This window comes from Mastigoproctus giganteus, chromosome 11 (assembly GCF_048544385.1).
Source record: "Mastigoproctus giganteus isolate SK-2022 chromosome 11, ASM4854438v1, whole genome shotgun sequence".
Taxonomy (NCBI): domain Eukaryota; kingdom Metazoa; phylum Arthropoda; class Arachnida; order Uropygi; family Thelyphonidae; genus Mastigoproctus; species Mastigoproctus giganteus.
The window spans coordinates 15,260,936-15,279,450 of record NC_143585.1 but is presented as its reverse complement, the minus strand read 5'-3'; positions in this window follow the sequence as shown (position 1 = coordinate 15,279,450).

The window sequence follows — 18,515 nt, the reverse complement described above, 5'->3', positions numbered from 1 at the left end:
AAAACATTATATTCAAAGTTACTCATAACTCAATTATCTATCCTTAAAACATATTCAGAGTTGCTCATATAACTTGATTATCTATCGTTAAAACATATTCAGAGTCCCTCTTTATAAACCTTACTACCCTTCTAACACATTATAGCTATTTGTACATCAATTTAATCTATTACTCATTCCTTCATTTCCCTTGCATTATACATTAACCCTTTTTTAACATAATAAACTCTGTTAGTATATATAATTTACTTCAGAGATAATTTATCTATCATTTTACTTCTAGTGCTGCTACCCCTTTTTTTTAAATTAATTACTAAATGTTTCACTATCAGTCCTTCCTGTTAACTTAGTGTACTTAATATATCGCTCACCTACTTCTATTTTGTTTCTTTCTTTTCCAGAGAGGTTTCAAGCTTCCATTTTAGGCTCTCCTAATTTCTCAATGCACTGTAGTCTACGTCTGGATAGGGCATCGCTGTGTCTCTTAGGAATTTATGGGCTCGTCTTCGATACTGCTACCTAGCCTATGGTTCAGCTATTCTGGCGGACTCGGGATTACAACTTTACCTTCTCAGCTCACTTATCTGCGCCTTTGCCTTTACCACTGCCCTCAGATGATGGACTTGGGTTATTTCTTTCCTTGGCCTTTATCACTGCCTACAGATGATGGACTAGGGTTATTTTTTCTCCTTACACTACTTATTTTCATGCTGGCCACTTTCACTACCTTGCTATTACAGACAGGTTATTCTCCTTATACTTCAGTCGATTGCACACGGGCCACTACCCTTGCCTTCCGATGACAGACTACTCGACTGTTCTCTTCTATCATGAAACTCCTCTAGCTTTTCTTCCTCCTTTGCAAGGGGAAAACTGTCTTCAAAGGAAAGCGATTTCACGATTTATAGCACAGAAAGAAAAACGTAACCGCTGGATCCATTTCGAAGCCTTTACTGACACTTTTCAGAAACTTCTAGAACGGCGTATGATAGTTGAAAACTGTCAGCTTCAACTATCTGCGAGGGCAACTTGTTTCATCTATCCACTACTCGCTGGCTAAGAGAAAATTTCTTACAATCTAATCTAAACCTCAAACCCTGTAATTTGAATTTATGACCACTAGTTTTTTTTATGGAATTGTTTAGAACAGTGAGAATCCGACCTTCATTAATTTTACCAATCTCTCTCTGGTTTATCTCTTATAACTGTGTAGCATAACTCTCTGAGGTACCTGGTTTGGTTGCCACCGCCTGCAACCCACATAACCGGTGACGTTCCTCATGAGGTCGTTCTTATGTCGATCTCGCAATTCAACTTGACCATCTGTGGACCCTTCCAAGAAGCTCAAGCCGACCGGGCTAGCCAGGTGGGTAAAGTGCCTGCCTGGCAGCCCAAAGGTCGCGGGTTCGAATCCTGCCTCGGGCTTGGATCAAAGTACTGCAAAAACCTTGGGAAGTGCATTATGGCCACAGAAGCCGATGCGCCAACAACTACCAAAAAAAAAATAATAATAATAAAGCTCAACGTTTTTTTTTCAGATGAGATCTCCACACTTAAACACAGTATTCCAAATCTTTCGTAGTGCGCACTCCTACACTGAATATACAGCATCCCTACCGGTCTCCATCTAAATCTAGAAAAATGCGCAGCTAACTGCCTTCCCCTACCCGATTTTCCTCACACTGGATGTGAACGTACCGCGGAATCAAACGTCTGTGAAGAGTGGCTGCCAAATGACGAAATAACATTATCTTTAGCAGAGGCATATGATAAAAGAAAGCAAGTTAATCCAGCATCCAAAATTTTTTTTTTCCTTTCACACATCCATTCGCTCTAAACGTTTGTCCAGTTCTTCCTTGAATTTATTTACGCTATCAACTTCCACAACAACAGATGAAAGTTTGCTCCAACAGTTAACCACCCGCTGGCTAAAAACAAATTTGCGCACATCTATTCTACAACTATGTCTATATCTAATCTATGTCTAATCTATATCTTTCCTTAATTTCAATTTATTCGCCCTCAGGTTAGTAACGTGTGCAAGAGGAAGAAACTAATGAGCTTGATCAAACTATTCAAAGCCTTATACATCTGATTCAGATCGCGTCGCAGGTGCTTAGTCTCCAGACACTGAAATTTGCAGAACTTAAGCCTTTCTTGATAAGAGGTCCCCTCCGTTCTCCTCCTTAATCTTGGACGACAACTGGTTGTGGGCTCCCTTCCGGCGGCTATGAAATGAAATTAACTTGGACTTAACACAGGTTCGGTTTCACCTTTTCTTTTCCCCTGTCATGTTTACTATGCCCCCAAATTAGTAACACAATGTTGTTAATATAAAAGTAGACGCACCATATCTTAATCACTTCCATCGAACAGATCAATAGCGTGTGGAGAGGATATAAAAAAATATTATGAACTGCAATTCACTGAAAACTCTGTGGGGGTTTGGTTTTTGTTTGATTTAATTCGAATTTTGTCTTCAACCCTACTGAAGTTTCACGCCCACACCACATTTCGCAAATCTGATTGCAATTCACAGAAAATTCTAGATTTTGGGGTGTGTAAAGCGGGTGTTAGCAGAACATTAAATACACACATTTATTTACAAAAATTTTCAAACCTTTAATGAACATTATATACAGCATTTACATAGAGGAAACAAATAATTACACAAAAACATACCAATTTCTATATATTTGAACCATAATAAGTACAATACACTACCTCTCTCAAAGAACTATTCTCAATTTAAAAAATTATTAACATGAAATTGTATCAGTTGTGTCTTATTTAATTTGGATCCTCGATGATTACTCAATCATTCTCTTACGTTACCAATTTCTATCGCTTACATCAGTAAACTAATTTCAACTATTATTACTCTTTCTATATATTTTGTTATATCTCTTGGCCCACGAAATTTTTAAAACTGGTATCCTTTTACATCAGTAATATTTACTATAAGTTACTCATTCCACCTTAGTTATTCTCTAACTACCAAGTTATTCATCCCTATTTACTACCCTTCAGTTATTTTAAAATCATTTACATTCATAAAAAAATATCTCAACCTTAGTACTAACTTGCCTAATACAACAGGAATGTTCTTTTTTTAAAAGGATTATTACTCAGTTCCTTACAGAGCTAGGTTATAAGTCCTTGAGTTCAGGATTCAAGGCAAAAACAGAAACAGACTTACGTTCCGGAATGGCCGCTACTTCCAATTTCCTTGCGTCCAGGCTTCCTTCCTGGCAGACGGAATTTCTTCCATTTCTCGGGCACACTATCTTCCAATGCCTGACCAGACTTTTTCACTTTTGGGCACATTGCCTTCCGATGCCGGACCTGGCTTTCTTCCATTTCTTGGGCACACTGCCTTCCAATGCCCTACCAGACTTTCTTTCTTGCACGTTTACCTTAACCTTAAACTTTAATACTGCCTATCACTGGCCTCCGATGCCGGACCAGGCTTTGTTTCTTTCACGTTTTTACTTCTTCATCTTGCTACTACGAGATGTGAACTCCGACCACCAAAACATAGAATTCTACTTCAACCCACGACTCACGACTCTTTCCTTCTTCAGAGAAGTCAGATACAGAATCGACACTTGCTCCAAAACTATCCCCAACTTTACTCTTTCCCTCAAGTTTGGACTGCCTTCCCCAAGGACTCCAACTAATCCCCATACTGTTTAATTTTTTCTTTCCTTCCTATTTGCTAAACATCTCACCCGAGGTGTCTTCCTAGCTCACAAACCAACCCTTCTCTAGATATTTATTTTTCTTTCGATGTGGGAGTATGGCCCTTTTGTGTTGACTGTCACCTGCAAAACATTAATTTTCGTGTTCACACTTTCTCTGCTAAATGTATCTAACTTATCCAAATATCAGTCACTCCGACGTCGTTTTCTTTTGATGCAAACACTGGGCGTCCACTAATTTCCTGTTTACTTCCTAACGGTGGCTTAGATCAAAAGAGACGCCTTCTAATCCCGTTTCACGGTCCTAATGTTCTTACCCTCAACAACACCTTTCACGTCCGTTCTCAAATGGCACCCTCTACTTAGTCCCCCTGTCCCTGTTTGCTCTCTTATATTATTCGAAATTTCTTGTCTCTATTTAGCCAATGTTTTAATTCACAAGCCTAAAACTGCCCATTACTAAATCCAGTGTTCTTCAACCTTTAAACGTATTTACATTAAAACTAAATATCCAATCTTTAACTCAATACACGGGCATTAATGCTAATACTCAATTTCCATCGCCCTTCTTGGATTTATTTTAGCATAACAAATAGTTATATTTTAATTTGTAAGATCTACGTCTTACAAGCGCATATACACTCTCCTCCAATAAACAAAATATTGAGGGCGCACCGTTTATTTTTATAAAATATTAGAATTTTATGAAGTCCCGTCTAATACATAGAGAAAACGACGTTTATTTTAAGCAGAGCTTCCGTTTACTTAAGTGCTGAAGAAGTAGTTGCATATCAAAATTTGGTCTTGAACTCCATGTTGCATGTCCAGGTACTGCTGTTGCTTCCTACAGTTCGTATGGTTTTCGGTTTTGTTGCTCCGCGAAAAAAAAGTCCTATGACTGTACTCCTGACTGTTTTAAAGATCATTAACCGTATTAAAACTGGATTTCAATATTTTCGTTGTTTTTAATGGTTTCTATGGATTTATTGCAAAATTCATAATTTTGCAATAAATCCATAGAAACCATTAAAAACAACGAAAATTTCCTACTACGGTCCATTTTAATGTTTTCATTCTATCCACTACTGCCTTTTTAAATTCCCATTTCCGCGCTTCATCAAACAGACAAAGTTGAACGGGTGCATTCTGAAGAGCTCGGAAAAAATTTTGAAATGGAGCGTAGTAGGAAATGCATTGAAACAGAGTATGATTTGTTGGGCGGAACCGGGGAAGGGGAGGTTCGCCCCAACTCCCCTATACTATCGGCTTAACGCATAAAATATTCTATAAAGGCCAGAATGTGAGTAAAAGGTTGTTTTGTGTTTGTAGGTGTGGGTTACGTTGTTCAAATGTACTCTTGAACCTCAGACAAGAAATTAGGCGGTAAACTCGAGCGAGGGGAAATTGAGAGGAGGGTGTTCTCTCTGGAGACGGTCACATCAAATACTGAAGACGACCGATAGGGTGATGCCCATCTCATCCCCGTGGAGGGAATGTATTAGACAATTTATCACTAAGAAGTCAGGGTAAATTCCATGTGCAGATATCTATATCATTTAAATGTGTTCTATAAGACTCGCTCATCTCATGCCCAGTAGCAGATGCCCTTATTTTTGTCAATAATCCAATTTGTCATTCTCGACTGTATTTTCGCTGAGTTTTGCAATATCTGTTGGAGCAAAATGTTCTTAAAATTACAGCTCATCACTGGTTTCTTTACATACTGCTCATTTTCACTTATCTCTCATTGCATTCTAAAATTAACCTTGCAGCAAAAATCGCACATGCTTTCACTTCGTGGCAAATATTCCAATAATAATTTTAAAATAAACAATGCCTGGCCGCACAGAGAAAAAAAAACAGCCAATTAGCGTCCTTAACGTGAAGGCTATGCTAAAAATCTCTATTGAAATTTCTTTTAAATTATCTAAATTCTATTAACAATACACTGAGGCATGCTTTTTTTTTTATGTATCGAATTTGTTTTATTCATGGCCGAAATAAGAGGTCCCCGCCACTCCTCTCCTCTGTATACCTCTTCGGACTTCTCATCGTGCACACTGCACCCACAAGATGTCCATTTGAGACAAAATGTGGATGGAAGTCAGTGCCAATGAATATCCCTAATACACGATAATGGATTAGTACAAGCTAACATATTATTATCTAATACATAATGACGCGTTATGTATTAGGGGTATAGCATAACATACAGCCCCAAAGTGAAATGATTGAAGTCAACCCAACGCATTGCAACAAAATTAGCTTTCAAAAATAAGGAAAACCAAATCGGTTTAAGCGGCTACGTTAGGAATATAATTATGGAATTTTCCAAGCTGCACATGATCATACGTCATCGTACCCAACTTCTGAAAAGAATTCTCTAACCTAATTTCCCAAGCAACACGCTACACGCGATATATTTACTTATTCACCAATTCGGTGCAGATGGCCGAATTTAACGTCCAAAAGTATTTCGGGGAAAAGTATGCAATTAACTTATTCGACACAGTCGTGTCGTATGCCGAATTCCGAATTCATACCCCTCAACCACTCCGCTCCGAACTGGTATGCCTTCTTTGTATCGTCTGGACACGAATAGGTAGAATTGGCTGAAATCCGAGTCCCAAGGAATAAATCCCAACAGCTACGTAGATTTCTAATCAAAAGATAAACTGATGGTTCTGAAAATGATCAGTTCTTTTTATAATGTTTAATTCTCATTGTGACGTCATTTTCATACCACAAAAAGATGGCCTAAAATTGGAAATAATGAATTTAACGTAATTTATTGTTTTGGCTTCCGGTGATTATTGAATGAATACCTCCATGATTGTTCAGTGGCTTTTAATTTTCAGTATGTGACTGAGCCCATCAGGCGTTGGATATCATGTTATAAAATCTTTGTGGATTTAAACGCTTCTATGGCTGAGGAAGAAAAATAAAAGCTGGAGGGCAACTTCCACCCTATACCAATGGTGAACTTCATAGCTTCTTCATTATGTCTGTACCTTAATATGATTGTGGCGCTACTGGCTGCTTGTTTATGCTGAACGGGTTACTACGTGCTCCTGAATTTTATGTTGAAAGTGTGTTATTGAGTTATTGGATTTTGTATGTGAACCTCTTTTTGACGGATTTGAACTGTGGTGAGGTTCAGTGCATTTTTAACAATATTAGGTCGTATTTAACTACTATACTTTTAAGCATTAGTTTCTTTTGACAGTTAGAACGTTCTTCATTTTAATGTTCAGTTCATTGTTTGCTTAGGATACAGCATAGCGTAAATGTTTAAAATTTTATTTGGCATTAATTTAAAATCCTGATGCTTAGAGACTGACGGACCTTAATTAATGAGAACGACTTTACTGTTCTGTGTGTCAGGGTTTGAATCCGACTTGAAAGCTTAAAAGAAGTGATTTCTGGAAATTTCTGAAATTTCCAAATTTCAGGAATTGACTTTTGATCAATAAGCATAAATGAAAAAAATTAGTGCTACCAAAGATATGTGAGGGAACGATAAATAAACAAATCGGAAATCCACTATTAAAATTCAAGAGCTTCCCAAGTTTGAGCCTTTTGTAGGTAATGATGAGGTAAATACAGTGAATGGGTTTTTTAGCGAACCTGTGGAAGACAGTGACGGATTTTCTAATTCTGATAGTAAGGGTTCCCATAAGATATATAAGAAAATCTTAAAACAACGTAATAAGCTAAAGACTGAAGGGTCCAAATTTAACGGTATTAAGCATACATCATGAACCTCCTTCTGTTGAACGATGCAGTAGTGTTCATTGGGCTATTTCTCTCTCTGGCAGGGCCTTGGAATGTGACTATGGATGTCTTCTCTGCCTCCTCAAGAGGCAGAACCCCTTGGGCTCACATCTGGTGAGTATGGGCTTGACACACCCAGGGTCCTGAGCTGGATATCATCTTTCTTCTCCTTCTTGGTGATTCCTTTCTACTTCTGACTTTTGGTCTTTCTCTCTCTCTCTCAGGGTAACTCGTCAACTTTTCTTTTTTGGCTAGTGCAGCATAAGCCTCTGGCTTCCTTGCGCCATATGTATAATAATAATAATAAACCCTTGAGAATTATGTTATGAGAAGAAGTGGTAGACGGGATTAATGTGACGAAGGAGATAGCTCTGTGGACGCTGCTACTTTGGTTAAGAGTAAATCTCCTGTTTCGGGAAGGAGAGAAAGTACGAACAATAAACGAAAAAAAGATATATGACTAATGTATTAAATGAAGTATTGGTATTTAAGGATAATGATGAAGAAATGAGATAAGTCAACAGGAATATCGAAATGGACTTAAATATTGGCAGTAAATATACGATTCCAGTTGAGGATATTGAAAATTTTAATAATACTGTCAACATTGGCGCCAACGAACATCAGTATGCTTCACACCTCTGGACATGTCGCAAGATTTAGAAGAAAACGGAGTGGATTTTGAACCAGATTTAATCGATTCATAGTTGTTTGATAGAGATGGACTCAATATCCAAAATAAGCAGAAACAAACGCTTAACTTAACGATTTCCATAATGAACCGATCAATGTTGTCATAATTATGAGAAGAAAGTTAAAGGAATTTTTATTTGCTAAAAACCTGGGATCAATAATGATGCTATCTCTCAAATATTTGCTAGATGGGGCTATCTAGAAAGTTTGGCCTTGAAATTGAGGATGGATAATGAACGCTTGAAAGAGAGAAATAGATGTTTAGAGGGGTGTCTAACTGAATAGTTAGTAATAATTACCGGTTTCAGGTTGACTGGAAGCTATACAGTGAGGTTGTTAAAAATGGTGTTAAGGAAAATAGGAAGGATAACATAACTAATTATGCCAGCAATAAAAAGCAGAATAATGGGCTTAGAAATAATGCTATTTGTAACAATGTACTTCTGATGTGGTCTGAGCATGATGAATGTAGAAAAAGCGGTCTTTAAAATAATGGAAAATTTGCTTCAAAGGATACGAATTAGGAGAATGCGAAGACTACCTGACATGGGTATTGCGACTGAGACGGAGTCTGGCAAGAAGCTTGAGGATATTAGGACAAATTACCTCATAAAAAAATTGAAATTGAATATCGCTAAGCCTAAGAAACCTGGTTTAAACATAAAATTTAGTGATGTAATTAAGGATATAAAGAAGATCTGATTAAGGAGTTATATGAAAGAAACCTAATGCGTATGGGTCTATGCAGAGATGACGTCAATGATGAGGTGAAAATACGTTTTTCTAATGAAAACAAAAACAAAAATGGAATTAACTGGATCTTGGAAATATCCTGTGGAGCTAAACGTTTCTTGATAAACAAATACGGATCTTTATTGAATTGATGTCCTACAGGTTTAAGGAATTTCATTTGGTTACCATTTGTTATAATTGTCAGAGGTACGGGCACACTTCGAAGACATGTAGAAGTGATGGGTGGGTTTCCATTAATTGTGGTGTGAATGGTCATAATTTTAAATTCTGTAAAAATTAAAACAAACCTCAGTGTTGTTCCAAATTGTAGTGCGAAAAATAGGTCTGCTCTCATTAGTTTAGAGATAAGAGGTATTGTAAGGACCCGTCCTTACATTAATTAATAAAAATGGTTAAATATTATGAGAATTTAACTGTAATACGAATAGTGGTTTTCTGGTAAAAACAACATCAGTTAAGTAGCACTGGAATTCAAAAATACCTTCCAGTCACTCCTTGTGTAGTTGTAGCTTGTTTGTATGGAAGTTCTTTGACGAGTCAGTGAAAGTAATATACCATGACAAATCCCCCATTAAGACAGAAGCAGATGCACCATAGTAAGGGCCAAGAGTGCTTAAGCTGGCCCTTTTAAAGATTTCACGGTGAAACGCTATTAGAGGTGGGCGACGTCACCAGGTGTGCGCGCGTGAGGTCACGGGAGGAGCTGTGACGCTTCTCAGCTGACCGGAACTTCCGCCTCTCTTTCTAGATTATTCTTGTATGTTCGAGGTCCACGGAAGTTGGGACACAAAGAGTAAGGAAGACCCGCCCACGGAAGAGGAGAGGAGACAAATGAGAACACAGGAAAAAGGATGTGCAGATCTCCTATTGGCCAGGAAGAAAGTAGAGGGCATTTTGAGAGGGAGATTCTGAAAAGGTTTTCGTGGCATTCTGGAAAAGTTTTCGTGAGATTCGGAAGAAGTTTTCGGAGGAGGCTGAAGAAGTTCACGGAGCGGTCTGGAGAATGAATTGAAGGAGTTGGAGAACGATACTAAGCAGAGCAGTAGTCTAATTTGGGTGATAGCTGCAGACCTGAGATAGATGGAAGCAGTGATAGAAATTCTGCATATCCCGACAGCCCGTAGGAATGTTCACCTGTAAACATGGAAGCTGTAGTGAGGAAGAAGGAAGAATCACGCCCTGAGAATCATATAGGCAAAGCCAGTCGAATGAGTGGTCGAACCATTGACCTACTCGAAAACCCCTCTATCCACGGAAGAAGAAATGCTGACCGGTAAAGAGTAGGGTACACTGATTGATTCCAGCCATGCAGCACCCGGTAGGGAAACACCATAAATCACCGAGATCCCCAAATGAGCGCCCCCGCATTCCAGTACCTGAATGACCGATATGAAAGGAAGCCGAGCAGAGAGGGAAGTTCCAGGCCAAACACGTAAGTGCTAGAGAGTTTACCGAAATAGGTGTACTTAATTTATTAAGGAGAGGACTTTAGGAGAAAAATGTGTATATTTAAGTAATGAATATATGAATAAAGGGGTAATGTATTTAAGACGGACGCAGCCTATAATTTGAAGTGAAGCTCCTCATATAAGTGCTTGCTGGAAGGAGAGGGTATGATAGTTAACTGAGAATTGTTTAATGTTGGGAAAGGTTTTTATAATATGTATGAAATTGAAGGTTGAAATTTCAATTTATTATGAGTTGATTTGTGGAGAGTATTTCTGATTTAAGTAGGGGCTAATTAATAAGTGATATTATAAAGGTATAGAGGATTAACTGTTCAGAAGGGTAATGTTAAATTGAATTGATTAATATTTCCTGTTGACCTGATTGCAGAAAGGGTGTCTAATTGAATAAATGCAATTTTTTTACAAATTGAGACACGAACTCTGAAGGTTTTTGTGAGCCAGTTCATGGGCTGGTAGTTGTTGGTTTATTATACAGACTGTTCATAAGAAGAGTGGGAAGAATCTATGTAAAGTGTATGACACGACCTATTGAAGTCCCTGTAAAGAACATGAAGAGACACCATGACATAATGAATAATAATGTGTATTAGAGTAGAATATCTGATGATGAAACAATTGAGTTTGAAAAAGATATTTACACATATAAAGGTTAATGAATTAACAAGTCACCAGCCAAATATAGTTTGACCAAACACTATTGCTAATTTCTGTATGATATGTTAATAAACATTGTTTTATTTTACATTCATGTGTTGGAGTCTGTCATTCCGAAACTCAGCCAATCCGGTGGAAAAATACCTAAAATAATTGGGGTCCCCTTTGGGTCTGGTAATCTTCTGAGAACAAACAAGTCAGATGCTAAGTGGGAGGATTGGACTACGGGGATATACATATAAAAAAGGGGATAAATTATAATAATTAAAATATAAAGAAAAGTAGGGCAACCAAGGAAAACAATAAATACCACAACCCCCACAATTGGCGAGAACCCACCCCACCCCCACAATTGGCGAGCGTAAGCCAGGATAATTCTGCACAACGGAAGGCTGAGTTCAGAACGACAGGAAAATATATATACAGGTATATATACATGCAATCCAGTTGCTGAAACTGATAGAAAAAAATTCAGCTGGCAAGCCAGAAAGCGTAAGTTACAATTATATATGTATTACTGAGTTGATTATTGTTGAATGAATTTTAGATGGAACAGGTAAATAACGGTGGATTTTAGAGACAAGTATTGATTTAGCGTTGAACTGGAAATTATTATTTATGTACAATTGAATTAATTAGTGAGACTTATTGGGTGTTGAAATTTTACTAATTGATTATTGATCAAGCAGGTAAATGTTAATGGTAAATTGAATTAGATTATCTAATATAGTTAAAGAATTGTAGAAAGATTAATCAGCAGACATATTAATTAGTTAAAGTTGATAGCTAGAGATTAATAGATATAAAATAAAAATGCCAAGAAAAGGTAGGAAACGTGGCGAGGACTGCGAAAATTTTGGGGGCCACAGTGACGAACATGAAGGCCAAGAAAAACCAGAGGTGAGAATGGTAAGCGGGGTAGCAAAGGGGTCAGGACAAATCAAATACAGCAAGTATTTGAAACCATTTAAGGGGGAATCAGGTGAAAGAGTGGAAAAATTTATTAATAAGTTAAAGCTAATTAAGGATAAGGAAGAGTTAAGCGATATGGATGTCATAACTATAGGGGAATTTAAACTAGAAGGACAGGCATTAGAAAAATACAGGCAGGCTACAGTGGCAGAAGAAATAGTAACGCTCCACAGATTCACTGAGCCATTAAGAAAATTATTTGGGAAAAAGAATGACTTGTTAACAAGCGTAGGAAAATTGGGGGGATACACGCAAACCACTCGCGAAACAGTAAGCGAATTCCACCAGCGCCTCCTAAATTTAAAACTAAACACAGAAACATCGGAATCGGAGAAACAGGCATTCGAAAAAATACTAACTGGGCAGTTCATCACAGGGCTCAGGCACAATTTTAAAAAAGAAGTACTAAGAAAAAACCCTGAAACATTAACAGAAGCGTACACACACTCATTAGAGGAAGAAAGACTCGAGAACTTTAGCAGAAATACGGGGGGCAAGGGAAATAAACGCAACGACCGTTAGAAAGCAGCCTGAAACAGGAAAGGTATCAAGGTAATGGGGAAGCGAAATCGAAGGGTTAGCTAAACATTTAAATAGCATCGAAAGAAAGATGGAGTGGATGATGGAAAGGCTCTCCTTAAGCAATGATGCTAGAGAAAATCAGCAACAAACGGAAGTGAAACAAAGATTGGGTACAGTTTCACGAACAAACGAGGGGGGAGACAAGAACGGCGGTCGAAAATGGTGTTATAAGTGCCAGAACTCAGACCATTGGACCCGCTACTGCAAAGTGAAACAGGGTGCTAAAGAAAGCTGGGAAAGGGAAGAGTATTGGGAACGAGACAGGTACCCACACGTAAAAAACCCCAGAAACATGGACAAGCACAGGGAGGAAAGGCATTGCGCTAAACAAGGGGGGTACCGGAATGAACAAGAGCGCATTAACAATGCCGTCGCCAAGAGACATGGATCTTTTAGACATGCCTGCTGCGGGAGGCCATCATTACACTTAAACACCGCCAAAGGAAAGGCCATATCTTTAGGTGCGGTAAGTGAAAATGGCAGTAGAAACGACCTATTATATGTGAGAGGCAGCTTAGGAGGGGTACCAGGTAAGTTTCTGGTGGACACAGGAGCCTCGAGGTCTATTTTAATGTGGGACTACCTCATTAGGTACTGCAAAAGGCCGAATAAGGGAGATATAAGATGTTGCCGTGATTTCCTTGTGGAGGGGGTAGGTGCTGAAGAAATTCACACCGATTATATTGTCAGAGACAAGGTAAGAATACAGGGGTGTGATAACTTGGTGGCCCATTCATATTTTGTGGCAAACAGAATAAACAGTCATCGACACGACACAATACTAGGCACGGACCTACTAAGGAAATTAAGAGCCAAGATAGATGTGAGAAATGGCCGCATTACCTTCGGCAGTAATACCCAGGCGAGTCCAAAGGTAGACAGGAGGCGAAAGGCTGGCGGCAGAGCCCAGTATGAGCCAGAGAAAGGGGAAACTCCAAAGGAAGCTAGTGGGAAAGAATTAGAAGGGTGTAAGGCGAGCACAGATAATAAAATCCTGGTTACACAAAACAAATGGGAATTAAATAAGAACACCAAAACAAATAGGAATAATGAGGGGAAGTGCCAAGAGAAGGGGAGGGTGTTACACGTGGGAGTTTTGGAAACGAGAGAAAGGGTCGGTTTACATTCGGGAGAGAAAACACAGGAAGGGGGAGAGAATGGCTGTGATGAGAAGGATCGCAAATTAAATGGAGCAACAGAAACTAAAGGAATCGAAGGATTAGGAAATTACAGAACTGAAGCTTCCAGTGAGGAGAAGGCACACAAACTGAAGGAAATAAACAGGATGCAGCAAATGTATCTAGGAGCAGTATTCGACGAAAATATGGGATGGGAGTAGTTAATGAAGCTTAATATAAGTTTAAGTAATGTCTGGTATATAAGTGTAATTAGAAAATATAGGAAGGCAATTAGAGGAGATTGGCTGTCGATAAAGTGGATCTGGGATAAGGTCATATCCGTCTGAGGACAGAAAAGAAAAAAATTTATATATGGAATATAAATTTTTTTAGGGGAAGAGGAATGCTATGTAAGGACCCGTCCTTACATTAATTAGTAAAAATGGTTAAATATTATGAGAATTTAACTGTAATACGAATAGTGGTTTTCTGGTAAAAACAACATCAGTTAAGTAGCACTGGAATTCAAAAATACCTTCCAGTCACTCCTTGTGTAGTTGTAGCTTGTTTGTATGGAAGTTCTTTGACGAGTCAGTGAAAGTAATATACCATGACAAATCCCCCATTAAGACAGAAGCAGATGCACCATAGTAAGGGCCAAGAGTGCTTAAGCTGGCCCTTTTAAAGATTTCACGGTGAAACGCTATTAGAGGTGGGCGACGTCACCAGGTGTGCGCGCGTGAGGTCACGGGAGGAGCTGTGACGCTTCTCAGCTGACCGGAACTTCCGCCTCTCTTTCTAGATTGTTCTCGTATGTTCGAGGTCCACGGAAGTTGGGACACAAAGAGTAAGGAAGACCCGCCCACGGAAGAGGAGAGGAGACAAATGAGAACACAGGAAAAAGGATGTGCAGATCTCCTATTGGCCAGGAAGAAAGTAGAGGGAATTTTGAGAGGGAGATTCTGAAAAGGTTTTCGTGGCATTCTGGAAAAGTTTTCGTGAGATTCGGAAGAAGTTTTCGGAGGAGGATGAAGAAGTTCACGGAGCGGTCTGGAGAATGAATTGAAGGAGTTGGAGAACGATACTAAGCAGAGCAGTAGTCTAATTTGGGTGATAGCTGCAGACCTGAGATAGATGGAAGCAGTGATAGAAATTCTGCATATCCCGACAGCCCGTAGGAATGTTCACCTGTAAACATGGAAGCTGTAGTGAGGAAGAAGGAAGAATCACGCCCTGAGAATCATATAGGCAAAGCCAGTCGAATGAGTGGTCGAACCATTGACCTACTCGAAAACCCCTCTATCCACGGAAGAAGAAATGCTGACCGGTAAAGAGTAGGGTACACTGATTGATTCCAGCCGTGCAGTACCCGGTAGGGAAACACCATAAATCACCGAGATCCCCAAATGAGCGCCCCCGCATTCCAGTACCTGAATGACCGATATGAAAGGAAGCCGAGCAGAGAGGGAAGTTCCAGGCCAAACACGTAAGTGCTAGAGAGTTTACCGAAATAGGTGTACTTAATTTATTAAGGAGAGGACCTTAGGAGAAAAATGTGTATATTTAAGTAATGAATATATGAATAAGGGGTAATGTATTTAAGACGGACGCAGCCTATAATTTGAAGTGAAGCTCCTCATATAAGTGCTTGCTGGAAGGAGAGGGTATGATAGTTAACTGAGAATTGTTTAATGTTGGGAAAGGTTTTTATAATATGTATGAAATTGAAGGTTGAAATTTCAATTTATTATGAGTTGATTTGTGGAGAGTATTTCTGATTTAGGTAGGGGCTAATTAATAAGTGATATTATAAAGGTATAGAGGATTAACTGTTCAGAAGGGTAATGTTAAATTGAATTGATTAATATTTCCTGTTGACCTTATTGCAGAAAGGGTGTCTAATTGAATAAATGCAATTTTTTTACAAATTGAGACGCGAACTCTGAAGGTTTTTGTGAGCCAGTTCATTGGCTGGTAGTTGTTGGTTTATTATACAGACTGTTCATAAGAAGAGTGGGAAGAATCTATGTAAAGTGTATGACACGACCTATTGAAGTCCCTGTAAAGAACATGAAGAGACACCATGACATAATGAATAATAATGTGTATTAGAGTAGAATATCTGATGATGAAACAATTGAGTTTGAACAAGATATTTACACATATAAAGGTTAATGAATTAACAAGTCACCAGCCAAATATAGTTTGACCAAACACTATTGCTAATTTCTGTATGATATGTTAATAAACATTGTTTTATTTTACATTCATGTGTTGGAGTCTGTCATTCCGAAACTCAGCTAATCCGGTGGAAAAATACCTAAAATAATTGGGGTCCCCTTTGTGTCTGGTAATCTTCTGAGAACAAACAAGTCAGATGCTAAGTGGGAGGATTGGACTACGGGGATATACATATTAAAAAGGGGATAAATTATAATAATTAAAATATAAAGAAAAGTAGGGCAACCAAGAAAAGCAATAATACCCACAATCCCCACATAACCAAGACCACCCCCACAGTATCTTTAATACATATTTGCACTGAAAGTCACTAAGATAAGAATGTATTCTGCGGTTTACGGTAATGATCAATAGCACCCGTAGAAATAATACGTACGGCAAAATCAAGGTGCTCCAAATTAATGAGCAGCGTTCAAGATCTGTTGTAGATGAACTAAGATTAGTCTTTGAACATGAAACGATTGACATTGTTTCTGTTCAGGAATCTTATGTTATAGAGGTCAGCTACCTGAATATCTCAACTCCATTAGAATTGTCTCAAAAAGTGTGACATATATGGGCTGCTATACTAATTTTCAGCTCTCATCTGGTTGTGACCAGAATTTATTCCTTCTGTACATCGCTTGCAGTCTGTGTTGGTATTGAAGCTAATTTTTCATTATATGTATGTGCTGTCAGCCTGATGCAGGCCTCCATTTAGCTCTTAGCTATTTGGAAGAGGCGTCATTCAGATTGAACGGTAGAAAGGAGATTATCTGTTCGGATTCAAATGCTAAAAATCTTTTATGGCATTCTCGATTTACGAATGACCTGAGGCAGGTTATTGGAAGAGCTGATATCCTCATCTAACCTGGAGATCCTTAAAAAGCCTGGTAATGAACCAACGTTTTGGGCTATTAATGGTGAGTTGTTATTAATGGTGAGTCTAACATAGATATAACGTTAACCACTGGTACGGGCTTCAGTTTCATATCTAATTGGCAAGTTAAACCAGATTGGATTAACTGTGATCACATAGCGATTGTTTTCAATTTAATCTGTGCTAAAAGTTGTTTTATTGAGCTTCATTCGTTATAACTTCGAAGATTCGCAATTAAGGAGCTGAATATTTGGTGAAACGTCGTTAACTCAGTTGGATAGGATTAATGCATTTGATTTGGTTAAATTATTACAAGGGAAGTTATTTGATGCCTTGAGGGAGTCAATGAAATTAAAACAAAGTAAATGTCCTCTAGTGCAGTGGTGGTCCTCTAATCTTACCGATTTTCGGATCAGTGGTGTATTCGGACCGGAAAGACGTTCCAGTACTTTTTCCTAAATATCATAATAGAAAATCATTAAATTTATCCACCTAATATTATGAAACAATGGCATTATCAAAGGGGAGGGAGAAATATCTATTTTATCCATTTCCATTAAAAATAAATATTAATAGTAATCGTTAAAATTAATAGATTTCTTTAAAAATTTATTTAAAAACAAAAATATAAATTTCGCAATGAAACTTGAACGTTTCTTAGTAAAGTACAATGTGTTAGATAAAGAGATCCATCGAATGAAATATTCTGTGAAGCGTGCGAACGCTGCAATTTGATTAGCCATGAGCTGAACGCTAGAACTGATTGTTCTATGAACCGTGAGTCTGAAGTCTGATTCAGTTACTGTACAGTCTATGTGGCGTTACTGTCATATAGTCTTCTAGTGAACCATCGTTCTGGTACTATTTTTTTACGACGAGCATTCAAGTACTATTTTTTAAGAAATGCACCTCTGCTTCGGATGGAGGTCAACAGGTCACATAATAAGTTCCAATGTCAGAAACTGTGAGATAATAATGAACCTACTTCTAGGTTGAAAACAGAGTATCAATTAATCAAAATAATATATTCCCGTTTAATAGCTAAAAGGAAATTTGATATAGGGAAAAACTTGGTGCAAACAGTTGGTAATCAAGATCCATGGGTTATTGTTTATAATTTGTGACAAATGGGCCTGGAGTACTGTGGTCCATAGTTTCAAGTACATATATATATACACAGTTATGCCCAGTTAATTTATTAAAGTACAAATAAAATAAAATATAAGTACAAAATTCAGTAGCTTTCGGAACACGTGTCCCTTTATCAACTGACAAATTTGAATACATTACAAGCAAATGTGGCACGTTACTCATGCGTCATTGTTGTAGCACGGACGTGTGCTGCCTTGTGCCAGTGATCATCCATCAATAAAACGGTTGTCTCTAGGATGGGATGTATACGCATGCCTTTCTGGCGATTTAATGCCTTAGGGTTGTTTATTATGTTTAGTGATTCTAGCCATAGGCGGTGGCGAAAGTGTCGCGCGTGGTCCACTATCTCAAAGTCGCCCTTGGGGTCAAGATCGTGGTTGGTAGCCCAAAAATGTTCTGCAAGCACGGACTGGTACGTTTCGGCAAGCCGGATTGCTCTGTCGTGTTCCGTGAGGCGATCCTGGAGACGTCTCGATGTCTCACCTACGTAGCAACTGTTACAGGCCCTACAGGTGATACGGTACACTACATTGCTGCGTAAGACAGG